The sequence below is a fragment of the Chiloscyllium punctatum genome, chromosome 22, assembly GCF_047496795.1.
Source record: "Chiloscyllium punctatum isolate Juve2018m chromosome 22, sChiPun1.3, whole genome shotgun sequence".
Classification (NCBI taxonomy): Eukaryota; Metazoa; Chordata; class Chondrichthyes; order Orectolobiformes; family Hemiscylliidae; genus Chiloscyllium; species Chiloscyllium punctatum.
Window position 1 is genome coordinate 69,685,928 of NC_092760.1, and position 20,821 is coordinate 69,706,748.

The 20,821-nt window shown below is 48.9% G+C and overlaps 1 long non-coding RNA gene across 3 annotated transcripts in view; it reads right to left on the bottom strand.

The window, feature by feature from the left end:
- The window catches only part of LOC140493765 (uncharacterized), a 145,497-nt gene that overhangs the window by 123,582 nt on the left and 1,094 nt on the right, over positions 1-20,821 (bottom strand). The gene's annotated exons all lie outside the window — the stretch shown is intronic.

A 20,821-nucleotide genomic window follows, 5' to 3' on the forward strand; every position in this document is an offset into this window, starting at 1 on the left:
TATCGAGATAAGTGGAGATGAATTCGGTGGGACAGGAGCAGGCTGAGACGATGGGTCGGCCGGGGTAGTCACGCTTGTGGATCTTGGGTAAGAGGCAAAATTGGGGTTCCTGAACTATGAAGTTGGAAACTGTGGGTGGGAGATCCCCTGAGGTGATGAGGTTGTGTACGGTTTGGGAGTTGATGGTTTGGTAATGGTGGGTGAGGTCATGGTCAAGGGGGCAGTAGGAGGAGCCAGTTGGTACTTGGTTTCAGCTGTGTAGAGGTCAGTGCACTAAAGTACCACTGCAACCCGCCTTGTCTGCTGGTTTGATGGTGAAGTTGGGGTTGGAGCAGAGGGAGTGGAGGGCTGCATGTTATGAGGGTGAGAGGTTGGAATGGGGAGGGGGGTAGACAAGGGGTAAAGAGGGGATAATTCCCCAACGTGGCTAGTAATAAAGCCTGATGGGAGCTACAAGCTCACCATTGATTGGACAGGACTAAATAAGTTTTCCTGAAGAAGGGCTTATGCCCGAAACGTCGATTCTCTTGCTCCTTGGATGCTGCATGACCTGCTGCGCTTTTCCAGCAACACATTTGTCAGCTCTAAATAAGGTCACCCCCAAATTGCACCCCATTGTAGCAGACCCCTCCACCATTTTAAACGGCTTGGCCCTCGAACACAAGATTTTACTGTTTTAGACATAGCCAATGGGTTCTGGTCTATCCCATTACACCATGAGTCCCAGAATAAATTCGCTTTTACAGTAAGGGAAAGGCAGTATACATGGACTCTCCTGCTACAAGGGTTTCACAACTGCCCAACTATTTTCCACAGGGTGATGAGCGACATTCTAAAGAGAATGATTTACCAGAGGGTAGCACTGCCCTCCAATATGTAGATGATATCCTAATTGCCTCAGAGTCCGAGTCAGGACACCAGGAAGCTTTATGTCTAGTATTACAGGAACTGTCAACTGCAGGGTTAAAAGTTAGCCCCACAAAGGCACTAATTGGTAAACCACAAGTCTTATACCTGGGACACCTTCTCTCCCAGGGACTCAAAGAAATGCCCAATGACCGCAAGAAGGCAAAGCAACAGATGCCACGACCTCCACTGTCAGGGGAGTCAGAAAGGTCTTGGGGCTATTCAACTACAGTTGGAGCCTTATACCAGAGTTCGCAAAATTGGCTGAACCAATCCAGAGATTAATTAAAGGTGGCAAGCCCGCCTTGGAACCTGTAACTTGGGGGCCAGAACAGGAGGAGACATACAGTTAGCTTAAAATTCGACTCATATTGGCCCCCGGGCTAAGGCTGCCAGATCCCAGCAAGGATTTTCACATCCACTGTAATAATGAGGGACGATTATACTCTGCAGTGGTCACCCATGACCATGGTAGCAGGAGAAGGCTCGTAGGGTACTACTCAACTACAGAAGGGCCAATAGGCACTGGGCTGCCCAGGTGCATAGTAGCCTTAGACTATGCTGCTTGGGCCGTTGGGTTAGTGAACCCATAGTAATGACAGGGAATATTATCCTCCACATGAAACACATTCTAGTAGAGATGTTAAACAGAGGGGAACTGAGGGCCATTTCCAATATGAGAAGGGCAAAGTGGGAGGCAGTTATTTTACCCTCAAGTCAGTCTGTGGTAATAGTTAGGGATTGTGGAGAAAACCCAGCAAAGGAATTATAGACCCAGGGGAATCCCACAACTGTGAGGATATAGATGGGGATGAAGATGGGTGGAGAGTAAAAGATACCTCCCAGTCACAGCCGAGGAGACCCTCTTCGTGGACAGGTCACGAAAATATGTAGCAGGGTCGCCCCAAACAGGATGGGCTGTGGTAAATGATAAGTTAGAAACAGTTATGTCCAGAAGGATTGATGGAAGTGAGTCCGCACAGGTAGCAGAACTGGTGGCACTCCCAAAGCACATGAACTAGCCAAAGGAAAAATTGTGAATATATATACAGACAGTCAACATACCTTTGGTATAGTCCATGACTATATGGTGGCATGAGGTAGAAGAGATTAGATTACATTACAGTGTGGAAACAGGCCCTTCGGCCCAACAAGTCCACACCGACCCGCCGAAGTGCAACCCACCCATACCCCTACATCTACCCCTTACCTAACACTACGGGCAATTTAGCATGGCCAATTCACCTGACCTGACCTGCACATCTTTGGACTGTGGGAGGAAACCGGAGCACCCGGAGGAAACCCACGCAGACACGGGGAGAATGTGCAAACTCCACACCGTCAGTCGCCTGAGGCTAACCACTGTGCCACCGTGCCGCCCAAAGAGGGTTCATCGACAAAGGGGGAGCCCCTATCAGGCACCAATTAAGAATTCAGAAACTATTGTGTGCCAGTGAACAGCCAAAACAGGCTTAGTAATAAAAATAAAAGCCCACCAAAAGGAGCCAGCAAAGGAGAGTCCAGGTTGGCTAAAATTCAAAGGAAACCAGGCAGCAGAACGAGCAGCTCAGAAAGCCCTAGAACAAGAAGCCATTGGCAATAGCCACTATTGAACTAGCAAAAGACGCTATCCAAATACAGCAGCTCCAGGAGGACCACCCCACAGGAAGAGAGAGAGAGAGAGAGAAATGGGAACTGCAGGGGGCATTCAAAGGGGAGGATAGTGTCTGGAGGCGAGCAGACAAGGTGGCAGCACCAGCGTGTATACAGAACACATTGTTTGAACTGTACCACGTGCTCTCCTATACAGGTATAGAGGCCATGATAGCAAGCCGAGGGAGAGTGCGGTGGTGGAAGGGAATGGGAACAGACGTGGCAAAATACTGCCGCAGATGGCATGGTTTGTGCACAACATAACCCAGGGAGAGCCAATAAAAGTTAGGATGGGACACCAGCCCAGATCAAGAGGACCTTGGGAACACCTTCAGATAGATTTCACAGGGCCACTACCACCTTCCCATGGGAAAAAGTTCTGCCTGGTCATCATAGACCAAATCACCCTGTGGGTAGAGGCATTCCCGACCAAAAGCTGCACTGTAGCCAGAATATTAGCAGAGGAGGTAATCTCAAGGTGAGGGGTACCCCTCCAGATCGACTCCAACCAAGGAATGCATTTTACAGGCAAGGTTATGAAGACTGTCTGCCAATTACTCAGTATTAGACATTCTCTTTAACATTCTCTATCACCCCCAGACCTCAGGGAAGGTAGACAGAATGCATAGAATGCTCAAAAATACTTTAGCTACGGCTATGCACACCACAGGCAGAACATGGGCTGAAGTGCTGCCAGCCATGCTAATGAAATTAAGAGCCACCACAAATCAGACAACCGGGCTATCACCATATGAATTAATGACCGGGGGAGCAATGCAATTGTCAGAGACAATAATCACAGGTGGCATCACTGTGGGTCCACTAAAAGACAAAATTCGGTGGTATGTGTTACCTTGGTGCCACTGTTTAAGAAAGGTGGCAAGGACAAGCCAGGGAACTATAGACCGGTGAAGCCTGACATTGGTGGCGGACAAGTTATTGGAGGGAATCCTGAGGGACAGGATGTACATGTATTTGGAAAGGCAAGGACCGATTAGGAATAGTCAACATGGCTTTGTGTGTGGGAAATCATGTCTCACAAACTTGAGTGAGTTTTTTGAAGAAGTAACAAAGAGGATTGATGAGGGCAGAGTGTTAGATGTGATCTATATGGACTTCGGTAAGGCATTTGACAAGGTTCCCCATGGGAGACTGGTGAGCAAGGTCAGATCTCATGGGAATGCAAGGAGAACTCGCCATTTGGATACAGAACTGGCTCAAAGGTAGGAGACAGAGGGTGGTGCTGTTTTTCAGACTGGAGGCCTCTGACCAGAGGAGTGCCACAAGGATCAGTGCTGGGTCCACTACTTTTCATCATTTATATAAATGATTTGGATGTGAGCATAAGAGGTACAGTTAGTAAGTTTGCAGATGACACCAGAATTCGAGGTGTAGTGGACAGCGAAGAAGGTTACCTCAGATTACAATGGGATCTTGATCAGATGGGCCAATGGGCTGAGAAATGGCAGATGGAGTTTAATTTAGATAAATGTGAGGTGCTGCATTTTGGGAAAGCAAATCTTAGCAGGACTTATACACTTAATGGTAAGGTCCTAGGGAGCGTTGCTGAACAAAGAGACCTTGGAGTGCAGGTTTGTAGCTCCTTGAAAGTAGAGTTGCAGGTAGATAGGATAGTGAAGGCGGTGTTTGGTATGCTTTCTCTTAATGGTCAGAGTATTGAGTACAGGAGTTAGGAGGTCATGTTGTGGTTGTACAGGACATTGGTTAGGCCACTGTTGGAATATTGCATGCAATTCTGGTCTCCTTCTTATCAAAAAGATGTTGGGAAACTTGAAAGGGTTCAAAAAAGATTTACAAGGATGTTGCCAGGGTTGGAGGATTTGAGCCATAAGGAGAGGGTGAATAGGCAGGGGCTGTTTTCCCTGGAGCAGAGGATGAAGGGTGACCTTATAGAGATTTATAAGATCATGAGGGGCATGGATATGGTAAATAGGCAAAGTCTTTTCCCTGGGGTAGGGGAGTCCAGAACTAGAGGGCATAGGTTTAGGGCGAGAGGGGGAAGATATAAAAGAGACCTAAGAGGCAACATTTCCACTTCAAGGGTGGTACGTGTATGGAATGAGCAGCCAGAGGAAGTGTTGGAGACTGATTCAATTGCAACATTTAAAAGACATCTGGATGGGTATATGAATAGGAAGGGTTTGGAGGGATATGGGCCAGGTGCTGGCAGGTGGCACTAGATTGGGTTAGGATATCTGGTCGGCATGGACGAGTTGGACCAAAGGGTCTGTTTCTTTGCTGCACATCTCTATGACTTTATGAGATAGAATTAAGTACCCAATTGAAAAGGGATGCGGAAAGGAAATCTGTAATTGACAAATAGGACTAAAAGGACAAGGCAGGGGAACTCTAAATCTTTCCTGAGGTCCCAGCAGCAGGAAGCCGCGTCCTGGTGCGAGTACTGCCTGACAAACCAGGCTTTGCCCCAAGATGGAATGGGCCATATAACGTGGTAATAAGACACATTGAAGCACTGGACCCAACTAAATCTGTTTAAAGACTCCTATGACCAAACTAATGTCATTGACCATTCCCAGGTGCAGACAGAAACAGCGGATAAGACGGTCATCCTGGGGGGAGTACCGAAAACACAACAAACCAAACCACACAGAAGCACGACTGCACCTCCTGACAAAAACAAAGACTTTGACTGATAACTTTATTTAACTGCAAAATGTGTATACCTGTATCTATTTTACTGTGTTTAAGTGTTGCAACTGTCGGGAGCATGTCAGGATTTGCAGATAACCTCTTCTATAAAATCCACCTAAGTTTGCATGGGAACCAAACTGTCTGCTACCCACTGGCGTGATCAGTAGAATCTCTATTTGTGGCCACCCCGGTGTGGACCCCTCGTGACCTATATACAGTAAACACCTCAGGACCGCCGTGTAAGGGGCAGGTAAGAAAATACAAACGGGGACTCGAGGGTAGATGTGTGCAGCTGGGCAGGACCACCGGCCCATGGGGCTGGGCCCCCCAGCCTAGGAAAGGGAAGACCCATTTAAAACCTGGTAGTTACCCACTCTTTTTCACAGGGCAGGGATGGGGATGCGTTTATGACCTGGTTCCCAAATGACTCATGCGTCCAGACACAGTGCACTTGTCAGCAGGGCACAGATTACCTGCACCTGCAGCAAGCAGGCATGCTTGAATGTGACCGCGGGCAGACAATTCATATGTGGTGTGTGCAATGGAAACTCATCTCAGCTCTGCCAAATGGACATACCTGTTTGATACCTATCAGCTGGGGGAAACACCCAGAGGAACAGGGCAACATGGGTGGACAGGCAGACAAAAGGACAGGACAACGTATGTTACCGGGTGATGATGGCTTTTGTTTTTCTATTTAAGAGGACTTAAGCGACTGACACCCCAGACCTCCCAAACCTGTTCGCGGTAGGACAATTGCACCCCTTATTGTACCATCTGTAGTGGGAAACATGTCTGGAGAAGGATAGTGACCCATTCCATCAGCCAGGAGTTCTGGGCTGACTGGCAGATCCCCACCACTTTGGGATATGGATTCTTGGGATCTCCACTTTTGGGGGGCATAGCAGGAGTCGTCAGTGTTAAAAACTGAAATTACCTTGTATGTGGCCTGACTATTGTTGGCAATAATACCCCAAAAGCTCTGGAGGCAATTAACATGGAGTTGGCTCAACTCAAACTCTACACACAGCAGACACATTACGTGTCTGGGGAGTTTATACAATTATTAGTGACAATTGTATCACCCATGTTATTGATGGCTCTCGTAACATTAAAGTAGGCATCAAAAATATCGAGACCAGCTAATTTTCAACAGTTTAGATCAAAGTGGTGCTGGAAAAGCACAGCAGGTCAGGCAGCATCTGAGGAGCAGGATAATCGACATTTTGGGCAAAAGCCCTTCATCAGGAATAGAGGCAGGAAGCCTCCAGGGTGGAGAGATAAATGGGGGTGTGGGGCTGGGGAGAAGGTAGGAAAGAGTACAATAGGTGAATGGGAGAGGGGATGGAGGTGATAGGTCAGAGGGGAGGATAGAGCAGATAGGTGGGAAGTGAGATTGGCAGGTAGGACAGGTCATGAGGACAGTGCTGAGCTAGAAGGTTGGAACTGAGGTAAGGTAGGGGGGAAGGGAAATGAGGAAACTGGTGAGGTCAACATTGATGCCCTGGGGTTGAAGTCTTCCGAGGCGGAAGATGAGGCGTTCTTCCTCCAGGCATCGGGTGGTGAGGGAGCAGCAGTAGAGGAGGCCCAGGATCTGCATGTCCTTGGCAGAGTGGGAGGGGGAGTTGAAATGTTGGGCCACAGGGCGGTGGGGTTGATTGGTGTGGGTGTTCCGGAGAGGTTTCCTGAAGTGCTCTGCGAGGAGGCATCCTGTCTCCCCAATGCAGAGGAGACTGCATTGGGAGCAACGGATACAATAAATGACATTGGTGGATGTGCAGGTGAAACTTGGATGTGGAAGGCTCCTCGACAGCTGGCTAAATTGGTTGATAGGGTCCCCAAGATTTACCTATTTGGCACACGGGATAGTTTTCCTCATTCTACTCATGCTGGTATTCTGTGTGGGCATTGGACATTTAAAGCTCTGCTGACAAGTACTGTGCCAGCAGTGAGTGTCACCACGGAAGAGCTCCCAACGAAACTGGCACTCCATGAAACCCCTCAGAAGGAGGAGCTCCTAGAGATGACCTACCTCTACATGTAAGTTGGGTGGTCTGCGGGAGATCTCCAAAGTCGCCTCCTTGACCACAAAGGGGGGAGTGAAGTGCACGGGGCAGGGTGACAGTAGGCACATGGACACACAAGATGGCTGCCGGACCACAATATGGAGAGAGACAGCAGAGCAAACACAGATTCTGCCTGGGGCCACCAAAATGCCAGTACAATGCACTCATAACCTAGTTGATTAGTTTAAGGTGGGTGGAGGAGAGAATACACATAAGTAGCGTATACTGCCTGCCAAAGTGTCTGGGTCCAGCCAACATCTTTGAAAGAAATGAGTAGAATGAGGAAAACTATCCCGTGTGCCAAATAGGTAAATCTTGGGGACCCTATCAACCAATTTAGCTAGCTGTCGAGGAGCTTTCCACATCCAAGTTTCATTTTGAGTGCGAGCAGCAGCTGAGTTTAAACAAACTCGGAAGGCTACAGCTAAGGTAAGAAAGTTTGTTTTAAAATTACTTACTTGTAGCGGGCAGTGGTGTTTTTCTTTCTCTTCACAGAAAGAGCGGGAGCAGCAGGGGGAAGTGACGACGACCAGAGGGGCAGCCGGCACCCGAAAGCTGGTGTAGCGCAAGCTTACCTGGGTAGGTTTTCTTTCCCTATAAAAGTGCGCAGGAGAGGAGCAGACAGATGGGTGACAGTGAGGGGGACTGGGAGGAAGCAGCCAGTGCAGGGACCCCTGCGGCCGTTCCCCTCAAGAACAAGTATACCGTTTTGGATACTTGTGGGGGGGACGACTTATCAGGGGTAAGCAATGGGGTTCAAGCCTCGGGCACGGAGCCTGTCCCCGTTGCTCAGAAGGGAAGGGTGGAGAAGAGCAGAGCAATAGTTACTGGGGACTCGATAGTTCAGGGCACAGACAGGCGGTTTTGTGGGGGTGAGAGAGACTCACGTTTGGTATGTTGCTTCCCAGGTGCAAGGGTACGTGACGTCTCTGATCCTGTTTTCCGGGTCCTTAAAGGAGAGGGGGAGCAGCCCAAAGTCGTGGTCCACATTGGCACCGACATAAGTAGGAGGAGGGCTGAGGATGTTAGGCAGGCTTTCAGGGAGTTAGGTTGGAAGTTCAGAGTTAGAAGAAACAGAGCTGTTGTCTCTGGTTTGTTACCCATGCCACGTGATAGAAGTCGAGGAATAGGGAGAGAGAACAGTTAAATGCGTGGCTACAGGGATGGTGCAGGAGAGAGGGATTTCGATATCTGGATAACTGGGTTTTTTTCTGGGTAAGGTGGGACCTCTATAAACAGAATGGTCTACACCTGAACCTGAGGGGCACCAGTATCCTTGGGGGGAGGTTTGCTAGTGCTCTTGGGGGGGGTTTAAACTAACTCTGCAGGGGCATGGGAACCTAGACTGTAGCTTTAGGGTGCAGGACCTGGAGTGTAGGGAGGTTAGGAACATGGCATCAATCTCAAAGGAGGGTGCCTGTAAACACGAAAGTGGCTTGAAGTGTGTATACTTCAATGCAAGTAGTATACAAAATAAGGTAGGTGAACTTGCCCTGCAGTGCACAGGTGGGTTGGTACCTGGGATTTCGATGTTGTGGCTATTACGGAGACATGGGTAGAACAGGGACAGGATTGGCTGTTGCAGGTTCCAAGGTTTAAATGTTTTAGTAGGGTCAGAGGTGGGGGTAAAAGAGGGGGACGAGTGGCATTGCTTGTCAAAGATAGTACTACAGCGGTGGAAAGGACGATGGATGAAGACTCGCCATCTGAGGTAGTTTGGGCTGAGGTTAGGAATAGGAAAGGTGAGGTTACCCTATTAGGAGTTTTCTACAGGCCTCCTAATAGTCCGAGAGATGTAGAAGAAACGATTGCGGGGATGATTCAGGAGAAGAGTGAAAGTAATAGAGTGGTTGTTATGGGGGACTTTAACTTTCCTGATATTGACTGGGAAAGCTATAGCTCGAGTTCGTTAGATGGGTCGGTGTTTGTCCAATGTGTGCAGGAGGGTTTCCTGACACAATATGTAGACAGGCCAACAAGAGGTGAGGCCATACTGGATTTGGTTCTGGGTAACAAACCAGGCCAGGTGTTAGAATTGGAGGTAGGTGAGCACTTTGGGGACAGTGACCACAATTCGGTGACTTTTACTCTAGTGATGGAGAGGGATAAGTGTGCACTGCAGGGCAAGAGTTATAGCTGGGGGCAGGGAAATTATGATGCGGTGAGGCATGACTTAGGATGCGTGGCTTGGAAAAGTAGGCTTCAAGGCAAGGGCGCAATTGATATGTGGAGCTTGTTCAAGGAGCAACTATTGAGTGTACTTGATAAGTATGTACCCGTCAGGCAGGGAGGAAAGGGTCGTGTGAGGGAGCCCTGGTTTAATAAGGAATTGGAATCCCTTGTTAAAGGGAAGAGGGTGGCCTATGTAAAGATGAGGCATGAAGGTTCAATTGGGGCGATTGAGAGTTATAAGGTAGCCAGGAAGGATTTGAAGAAAGAGCTAAGAGCAGCAAAGAGGGGACATGAAAAGTCCTTAGTTGGTAGGATTAGGGAAAACCCAAAGGCTTTCTATAGGTATGTCAGGAATAAAAGAATGACTAGGGTAGGAATAGGTCCAGTCAAGGATAGTAATGGGAAGTTGCGTGTGGAGGCTGAAGAGATTGGGGAGACACTGAATGAATACTTTTCGTCACTATTCACTCAGGAACAGGGCATTGTTGCCGATGTGAATACTGAGTCACACTTAATTAGAATGGACGGCTTTAAGGTATGTAGGGAAGAGGTGTTGGAAATTCTGGAAAGGGTGAAAATAGATAAGTCCCCTAGGCCTGATGGCATTTATCCTAGGATTCTCTGGGAAGCAAGGGAGGAGATTGCAGAGCCATTGGCCTTGATTTTTATGTCCTCGTTGTCTACAGGAATCGTGCCAGAAGACTGGAGGATAGCAAATGTGGTTCCTTTGTTCAAGAAGGGGAGTAGGGACAACCCTAGTAACTATAGGCCGGTGAGCCTCACTTCTGTTGTGGGCAAAGTCTTAGAGAGAATTGTAAGGGATAGGATTTATGAACATCTGGATAGGAATAATGTGATCAAGGATAGTCAGTATGGTTTTGTGAAGGGCAAATCGTGCCTCACAAACCTTATTGAATTCTTTGAGAAGGTGACTAAGGAGGTGGACGAGGGTAAAGCGGTAGATGTGGTGTATATGGATTTTAGTAAGGCGTTTGATAAGGTTCCCCATGGTACGCTACTGCAAAAAATATGGATGTATGGCATTGAGGGTGAGTTGGAGGTTTGGATTAGGAATTGGCTGTCTGGAAGAAGACAGAGAGTAGTAGTTGATGGTAAAGGAGTGCTGTTACTAGTGGTGTTCTGCAAGGATCTGTTTTGGGACCATTGCTGTTTGTCATTTTTATAAATGATCTGGAGGAGGGGCTAGAAGGTTGGGTGAGCAAGTTTGCGGATGATACGAAAGTCGGTGGAGTTGTTGACAGTGAGGAAGGATGTGGCAGGTTACAGCGGGATATAGATAAGCTGCAGAGCTGGGCAGAAAGGTGGCAAATGGAGTTCAATGTGGGTAAGTGTGAGGTGATTCACTTTGGTATGACTAACAAAAAGATGGGATACTGGGCTAATAGTCGGATACTTGGTAGTGTGGATGAGCAGAGGGATCTTGGTGTCCATGTACACAGATCTCCGAAAGTTGTCACCCAGGTAAATAGTGTGGTGAAGGCGGCATATGGCGTACTGGCTTTGATGGGTAGAGGAATTGAGTTCTGGAGTCCTGAGGTCATGTTGCAGTTATATAAGACTCTGGTGTGGCCACATCTGGAGTATTGTGTGCAGTTTTGGTCGCCATACTATAGGAAGGATGTGGAGGCACTGGAACGGGTGCAGAAGTGGTTTACCAGGATGTTGCCTGGTATGGTAGGAAGATTGTATAAGGAAAGGCTGAGGCACTTTGGGCTGTTTTCATTGGAGAAAAGAAGGTTTAGGGGTGACTTGATAGAGGTGTACAAGATGATTAGGGGTTTAGATAGGGTTGACCACGAGAACCTTTTTCCACATATGGAGTCAGCTATTACGAGGGGGCATAGCTTTAAATTAAAGGTGGTAGGTATAGGACAGATGTTAGGGGTAGATTCTTTACTCAGCGAGTCGTGAGTTCATGGAATGCCCTGCCAGTAGCAGTGGTGGACTCTCCCTCTTTATGGGCATTTAAACGGGCATTGGATAGGCATATGGAGGATAGTGGGCTAGTGTAGGTTAGGTGGGCTTGGATCGGCGCAACATCGAGGGCCAAAGGGCCTGTACTGCGCTGTATTTTCTATGTTCTATGTAAATGCTAACTGTTTGACACAGACACAAAATGCTAATACCCAGAGATGCAGTAATTGTCCTTCTCAGGAAGAGCGATTAGCACCCATTACTACAGTAATGGACTTTCGCACAGACACTGAAATTGACAATGTCTACGCTGAAACTGACAATAACCATGCTGAAATTAACAAAGGCTACACTGGAACTGACAATGACTGCACCGAAACTATCAACAATTCTGCAATGTTTACAATAAACAAACTATGTTACAAAGTTAATAATTTCATCACTGACCTATTATATTACAAAATGTATAAAAGTATCTTGACATGTGCCCTGGGTGGAAAGTTGAATTGCAGCTCATTCCTGACGAAGGGCTTTTGCCCAAAATGTCGATTTTCCTGCTCCTCGGATGCTGTATGTCCTGCTGTGCTTTTCCAGCAGCACACTCTCGACTGTAATCTCGAGCAGCTGCAGTACTCACTTTCGCCTTACAGAATCACAGCTGACCACTGTGCTGTTGGTGTCTTTCTCTCCGCGAAGCTCTGGTATTTCCTTGGATAATGAACTCTGTTGTTGAACCCTGGTTCTGACTCAGAGGCTGGTGATTTTCCCCACAACATGTCCACGTTTGGACCAAGGCTATAATAAGGTCCAGAGCTGAGTGGCTCTGGCAGAAGCCAAACTGGGCATCACTGAGAGGATTATTGCTGAGCAGGTGCTGCTTGTTAGCACTGTTCCAACAGCTTCTATCACTTTTCTGATGATCGAGAGGAAACTGATGGGATGGTAATTGCCTGGGTTGGATTTGTCCTACTTGATACATACAGGATATAACTTGGGAAATTCTCCACATTGTTGGGTAGATACCAGTGTTGCAACTGTACTGGAACAGCTTGGCTCCAACTGTTCTGTGATATCATGTTAAGTGAATCGAATTGGCTGAAGACTAGTATCTGTAATACTAGGGACCACTGAAGGAGGCAGAGATGGATCATCCACTCAGCACTTCTGGCTGAAATTTTCTGCAAAAGCTTCAGCCTTGTCTTTTGCATTAATGTGCTGGGCTCTTCATCACTGGGGATGGGGATATTTGTGGACCCTCCTCCTCTAGTGGGTTGTTTAATTGTCCACCACCATTCACAACTGGGATGCGGTAGGACTGCAGAGCTTAGATCGGATCCATTAATTGTGGCTGCTTAGCTCCATCACTTTTTGTTTATACTCTTTGGCATGCAAGTAGTCCTGTTTGGTCATTTCACCAGGTTGACACCTCACCTTCAGGTATACTTGCTGCTGCTCCTGACATGCCCTCCTGTACTCTGCATTGAACCAGGGTTCATCCTCGGCTTGATAGTTATGGTTGAGTCGGGATGTGCTAGACCATGAAGTCTCAGATTGTGCTGGAGTACAATTTTGCTACTGTTGATGGCCCACAACACCTCATGGATGCCCAGTCTGGAGTTGCTAGGAGTCTGCCCCATTTAGCACGGCGATAGTGCCATCCAACATGATGGATGTTATTCTCAATATGACTGCAGGAATTAGTCTCCACAAGAACAGTACGCTGGTCACTCTTACCAATACTATCATGGACAGATACATCTGCAGCCGACAGATTGGTCAGGATGAGTTCAATTATGTTTTTTCCTCTTGTTGGTTCCCTCACTATCTGCTGCAGACCCAGTCCAGCAGCTATGCCTTTAGGACCAGACCAGCTCGACCTGTAATACCAGAGCCACTCTTGATGGTGGACATTGAAATCCCAAATCCAGAGTACATTTTGTGCACTTGCCATTCTCAATGCTTCCTCTACGTATTGTTTAATGTGAAGGAGTACCAATTCATCAGCTAAGGGAGGATGGTACATGGTAATCAGCAGGAGGTTTCCTTGCCCGTGTTTAACCTGAAGCTATGAGACATCATGGGGTAGATAGTCACTGTTGAGGACTCCCATAGCAATTCCGTCCCGATGGTATACCTCTGTGCTGCCACTCTGCTGGGTCTATTCTGCTGGTGGTGTGAAAGGACATATGAAGTGATGGTGATGGTAATGTCTGGGACATTGCCTGGAAGGTATGATTCTGTGAGTATGACTATGTCAGGCTGTTGCTTAACTAGTCTATGAGGCAGCTCTCTCAGTTTTGGCACTAGCGCCCAGATGTTAGTGAGAAGGATTTTGCAGGGTTTACAGAGCTGTTTCTGCCATTGTCTTTTTTGGTGTCTAGGTCGATGCCAGGTCATCCACCCACTTTCATTTCTGAGACTTCGTAGCGATCGGTACAACTGAATGGCTTGCTAGGCCATTTCTAACAGCAATGGAGAGTCAACGACATTGTTGTAGGTTTGGAGTCACATTGAGGCCAGACCAGGTGAGGATGGCAAATTTCGTTCCCTGAAGGACATTAGTAAACTAGATGGGCTTCTCCAACAATCAACAATGATTTCATGGTGATCAGTAGATTCTTTTTTTTTTCTTTTTTTTGTGGCCAGTGACAAGCAGTGCCCTTCACATCAAAGGGCAATGCTGTGTGATCAAAACAGTGTAGGAGAGGGTAGGGACTAAATCAAAATAGAGTTGGAGGGGGAAATAATGCACTCCACTCCCTGCGGCGCCCACCTCTCCCTGAACAACTCCAGGGTGTTGGTGGACACCGCGTGCTCCTTCTCCAAGGACACCCAGGCCCTAACGTAACCGGGGAAGAGGGGCAGGCAGTTGGCCCTAACGACCCCCTCCACGGCCCGCTGCCACGACCTGTTTATGGCCAGGCCCAGGAGCAGACCCACGAGGAGGTCTTCAGACCTGCCCTCCCTCCTCCGTACTGGGCGCCCGAAGTTCAGGAGCGTGGGACTGAAGTGCAACCAAAAGCAGAGAAGGTTTTTAAGAAAATCAAAAAGGGAGTGCAAACACCCACACCCAATATACACGTGGTCCACGGACCCCACAGCGCCACAGAACAAGCAGTTGGGCTGGGAGTCCGTGAACCACTGCAATCTGCGGTTGCAGGGGACTGCTGCGTGCAGCACCCTCCACCCCAGATCCCAGAGAGAAAGGGGGAGGACTCCTGCGTAGAGAGCCCTCCACTGGGGATCCCCACCGCCCGGTGGCAAATGATGAGGGAGAAGAGGTGGTCGGTGTGCAGCAGCAGTCTATACAGGGCCCGCCTTTTTACCCCCTGAAAGGAAACAAAATTAAAATTCCGGAGGCAGCTCAGGTTATGGGGCACGGGCTCCCGCGGGAAGTACGGGACCTTGGGGCCAATGTGAAATTCCGTTCGGGCTGGGATGAGCGCGGACGGGATCCCACCGCACACCTGAGCGTCCTCCAACTGGTGCACTACGTCGGGTCCGAGCACCGCCGTTTTAAGGCGTCGGATGGCGGTGGCCACGTACCGAACGTCTACCACTGCCCTGCTCACTATGTCCTGCGGCAGCGTCCAGCCCAGGCCCCTGGTACCCAGCACGTCCCCGACCCTGGTCACCCTCGCCGCCACGGCCCTCCCCTCCGACAGCCACTCGAACCCGCGAGTACGGAGGTGCGGATTCCTGAGCAACGGCCCCCTGACGACAGCTGCTACTCCTGCTGGAGGGCAGGCGTGGCGCGATTCGACCAAGTTCTAGACAGTGATCAGGTCATGGTACAAGACAGGCAGCGTCTTGAGGCCAACCTCCAAACCGTCACAGTCGAACAGGAGCTGCATGTCGTAGTTGAGGTAATGCACCTGGCGGAAAAAATACGTCGCCAGGGCGCACCACCTAGGAGGAGGCTCGAAGTAAAGGTATCGCCGCAAGGTCTGAAGGCGGAACGTCGCAACCTGGGTGCGGACGCACACCAGCGACTGACCGCCCTCCTCAATAGGGAGATTCAGAACCTGCGCAGCGACTCAGTGCATCTTTTTGTCCCAGAAGAAGTCGACCAACGTTCTCTGGACGTCAGCGACAAAGCCAGGAGGAGGTCCCAAAGTGACCAGCCGGTACCACAGCATGGCAGCCACCAGCTGGTTTATGACTAGCACTCGACTCCTGTAAGATAGCACTCGGAGCAGTCCTGTCCAGCGGCCTAGGTGAGCCGAGACTTTGGCCTCCAGCTCCTGCCAATTGGCCGGCCAGGATTCCTCAGCCGGGCTGAGGTAGACCCCCAGATAGAGGAGATGGGTGGTACTCCAGCTGAACCCCCGTAACTCGTCCGGCAGAGAGTCCACCCGCCACGGACCGACCAGTAGTCCAGAACATTTGGCCCAGTTGATCCTGGCGGAAGACGCTGCCGAGTACACGGCCTAGCACTCGCGCATCCTCCCCAGGTCAGCCGGGTTGGTGAAAGTGAGGAGCACATCATCGGCATAGGCCGAGAGGACCACCCCTGTGCCTGCGCCGCGTAGAACCAGCCCCGACAACATCCTACGCAAGAGGCGCAGGAAAGTCTCCACGCACAGGGAATACAGCTGGCCGGACAGGGGCAGCCTTGACGCACTCCTCTCCCGAAGCGAAGGGGCGCCGTCAGGGACCCGTTAACTTTAACCAGACACTCTGCCGCGGCGTACAAAAGTCAGATCCGGGCGACGAACCGCGTCCCGAACCCAAATGCCCACAGAGTCTCGAGCAGGTACTCGTGATCGACCCTGTCGAACGCCTTCTCCTGGTCGAGAGACAGGAAGGCGCACGGCAGACCAGCCTGTCGACAGAAATGAATCAGGTCCCGGACCAGGCGGACGTTGTCGTGTATCCTCCAGCCCCGGACCGTATAGGACTGGTCCGGGTGAATCATGTGGGCCAGCACGGAAGCCAGGCGAGAAGACAACACCCTGGCGAAGATTTTGTAGTCCGTGCTAAGGAGGGAGACCAGACGCCAGTTCTTCAGAGAACGAAAGTCCCCCTTCTTTGGCAGGAGGACGATGACCGCCCTGTGCCAGGAAAGGGGAAGCTCTCCGGCATTTAGATACTCCCCCAGGACTTGTGCGTAGTTGCTCCCCAGGACGTCCCAGAACGCCCTGAAGAACTCCACAGTCAGCCCGTCCAGCCCCGGGGTTTTGCCCCTCGAGAGCCAGTCGAGGACGCCGGACAGCTCCTCTAAAGTGACGGGAGTGTCGAGCCTTCTGGCGTCCTCCGTGCCGAGCTGCGGCAGGTCCTCCCACAGAACTCTGTGAGCATCCTCGCTGGACGGATCCGGAGAGAACAGAGCAGTGTAATAGTTTCGGACGCGGGCCCGGATACTGTCCGGATTTGAGACGAGGGACCCATCGTCGGCCAGCAGCACAAGGAGCTGCTGAAGGGTGCCACGCCTTTTTTCCAGCGAGTAGAAGAAAGGGGAGCCTCGGTCCAGGTCCTGGAGGAGCTGGATCCGCGACCTCACGTACGCACCCCGACGAGCTCCAGGTCCCGGAGTGCGGCCTTCTTCTCTTCGTACGCCCCGCGCAGGGCCGGGTCCGCGTCGGGCTGACCAAGGTGTGACTCCAGGTCGAGCATCTCCCTCTCCAACTCCCCGATCCTGGATTTCCGCCTCTTTGTCGACCCCCTCGTGTACTCCTGACAGAAGACACGGACATGAGCCTTGCTCACGTCCCACCATAGCCTCAGGGAGGGGAAGCTTCCCCGCTTCCTTCTCCAGCCGGCCCAGATACAATGAAACGAGTCCCAGAACCGCTCGTCCTCCAAGTTGTTAAAGTGCCAGTACACGGAGCCGAGCCTGGCGCCGAATGGAAGGAGTTCTACCCACACCAGGTGATGGTCCGTGCACGACACCTGCCGCATGGAGGCCCTTGGAAAACAGGAGGCGTACGCCCGCGAAACGTACAGGCGGTTGATTCTGGACGCTCCGACCCCAGGCCTCACAAAGGTGAAGGTGATGGAGTTGGGATGGAGATTCCGCCAGACGTCCACCAGGTCGAAGGACTTGACCAAGTCCCCCAACCTCCCTCCCTGATGACCAACCAGTGCGGGCACCGTCGTGGTCCCTGCCTTCGAGGACGCAATTAAAATCTCTCCCGAGGACGACGCACTGGTTCTCGTCGATGGAAGCGAGATGAGCGGACACTTCTTCAAAGAAGCTCACTTGCCTCGGCCTGGCCAGCGGAGCGTAGATGTTCACCAAATGAAGCACCGCGCCCCCCAGCCGAACTGTCAGGTGAAGCAAACGGCCTGGCATGGGCTCCCTGACCCCCAAGATCTCTGGCTGAAAATGCGGGGCCAACAGGATAGCCACCCCGCCAGATCTGCGGGTGAGGTGACTCATGTAGACCCCCCCCCTCGCTACTCCAGGAGCCAGGTGGCTTTGTCTCCCGGGGTAGTGTGGGTTTCTTGCAGGAAGCACACCGCATACCTCCCGTCCCGAAGGACCGAGAGGGTCTGGAATCTGTGCTAGCACCTAGGATCGGTGCTAGGTCTACTGTTTTTTGTCATTTATATAAGTGATTTGGATGTGAACATAGGAAGTATAGAGTCATAGAGATGTACAGCTCAGAAACAGACCCTTTGGTCCTGGTTAGTAAGTTTGCTGATGACACCAAAATTGGGAGCTGTAGCAGACAACGAAGGTTACCTTCGAGTACAACAGGATCTTGATCAGATGGGCAATGAGCAGCGGAGTGGCAGATGGAGTTTAATTTAGACAAATGTGAGGTGCTGCATTTTGGAAAGGTAAATCATGGCAGAACTTATGCACTTAATGGTAAGGTCCTGGGGAGTGTTTCTGAACAAACAGACCTTGGAGTGCAGGTTCATCGTTCCTTGAAAGTGGAGTTACAGGTGGACAGGATAGTGAAGGTGGCTTTTGGAGTTGAGGGGTCATGTTGTGGCTGTACTGGACATTGGTTAGGCACTTTTTCAATATTGCATTCAGTTCTGGTCTCCCTACTATAGGAAGGATGTTTTGAAACTTGAAAAGATTTACAAAGATGCTACCAGGGTTGGAGGGTTTGGGCTATAGGGAGAGGCTGAATAGGCTGGGTCTATTTTCCCTGTAGCGTCCGAGGCTGTGGGGTGATCTTATACAGATTTATAAAACCATAAGGGGCATGGATAGGGTGAATAGATAAGGTATTTTCCCCAGGGTGGGGAGAACCAAAACTAGAGTTCATAGGTTGAAGGTGAGAGGGGAAAAATTTAAAAGTGACCTAAGGGGCAAATTTCTCATGCAGAGGGTGGTGCATATATGGAATAAGCTGCCAGAGAAAGTGGAGGTAGCTAGTACAATTACAACACTTAAAAGACAGGATTCATTGGTGGTCTGGATTGGTATTTGGATAGGAAGGGTTGAGAGGGATATGGGCCAAATGTTGGCAAATGGGACTAGATTTATTTCGGATATGTGGTCAGCATGGACCAGTTGGACCTATTACCTTGCTGTACAACTGTATGACTATGAGAATCACTGTACACTTAAATAAAATAAAGAATGTCAATGCTGGCGATCTGAAACTGAAACAGGAGTGTTGGAGAAACTCAAGGTCTGGTAGAATCTGTGGGGAGAAAACTGAGTTAGGGTTTCGAGTCTAGTGACCCTTCATCAGAACAGAAAGCAGCTGGGAAATTTATGCGGATGACAGATGGTGAGAGAAAGGAGTGAATAGATGGAGATCTTACCCAGAGAAAGATAACAAAAAGGAGAAGGGATTGCTGATTATAGGCTGGGAGAAACATAAATGTTCAACGGGTGCTAATGGGAAATGTGAACAGTTGAAAACATGTTGGCTGTGCTGGGAGAATATAACTTTCAGATATTGGAGTGGGTAACAAACACGGATGAAGATGTTCACACTCAATTGTTAAATTCAATGTTGAATTTTGAGGACTATAAAGGTACCTATTTGGAAGAAAAGGTGGAATTCCTTTAGCTTGCATCAAGCTTTACTGCAGCAGATGAGAGACAGAAATATTGGCATGGGATCATAGTGGTATGTTGAAGTGGCAGGCAGTTGGAAGCTTGGGGTCATTTTTACAGATAGAGTGGAGGTGTTTGGCAAAGTGGTCACACATTTTGTGTTTTGTCTCCCCACTGCAGAGGAAACCACATTGTGCACAGAGAATACAGCAGTCCAAATTGGATGAAGTGCAGGTAAATCACTTTTAAAGGCCACTGTACTCTTCTCTATGCTTAAAGTCAGCAATTCACCACTACAGTGTGTTCTGTAGCCAATCCTGCATCTGCACTTCCATTGCCCCTATAATCCAATTGACTTTTATTTGGTAAAGAAGTTTATGATTTATTATAAACTTGTGCTTCATTAAATGACTTCTAAAAGTCTATATACAAATCAACTACACAATGCTCAATAACCCTCTGCATTACTTCCTTAAAGTACTCACTCAAGCTAATCAAACTTGAAACCAGAAGAATTGCAGATGCTGGAAATCTAAAACAAAAACAGAAATTTCTGTAAAATCTCAGCAGGTTTGGCATCATCTATGCTGAATCGAAGTTCTGAAGCCAAGTCACTAGACCCAAAATGGTAAATCTATTTTCTCTCCACAGATGCTGCCAGACCTGCTGAGCTTTTTCAGCAATTTCTGTTTTGTTTAATCAAACCTGACTTGCCTTTTAACAAAGTCATGCTGGCTTTAATTTATTAACCATTTGCTTCACAAGACTATCTCAAATTGTCTCTGAAAGTTTCTCCAGGTACACTGGGCAAACTGATTAATAATAGTATTTTAAAGGAAATAACATTTGCAATCTTCCACAAACAATACATACACAAGATTTGAAGGTGCCGGTGTTGGACTGGGGTGTACAAAGTTAAAAATCACACAACACCAGGTTATAGTCCAACAGGTTTATTTGGAAGCACTAGCTTTCGGAACAATTCTCCTTCATCAGGTGGTTGTCATACATAGTACTATTAGGAAGTTTCAGCATTTTGACTTTTTTTACTTTGAATTTTGCCAACTATTAAATACTTTCTCTTTAATGTTTTTATCATATTTAATTTCTCTACTGCCTCATTTACTGCAGCAGATTGGCCATGTCCAATCTTGGGTGAATACCGATACAAATGACTAATCCAGTACTCAGCATCCAGAAAGTATTCATTTTCCCGGTCCTTCAACATCATTTTTATCATTTGTTGTGCTTTTTTGTAAACATAGAGGTAACTAGTTCCCATCTTGAAAGCAGACAGACTTGAATTTATATACCAATTTTCATGTCCAAAAGTTCATCGCAATGTGTTTTTAAAGCTGAAAATGTAGAGTCATAGAGATGTATAGCACAGTAACAGACCCTTCGATCCAACTCGTCCATGCTGACCAGGTTTCCCAAACTAAACTAG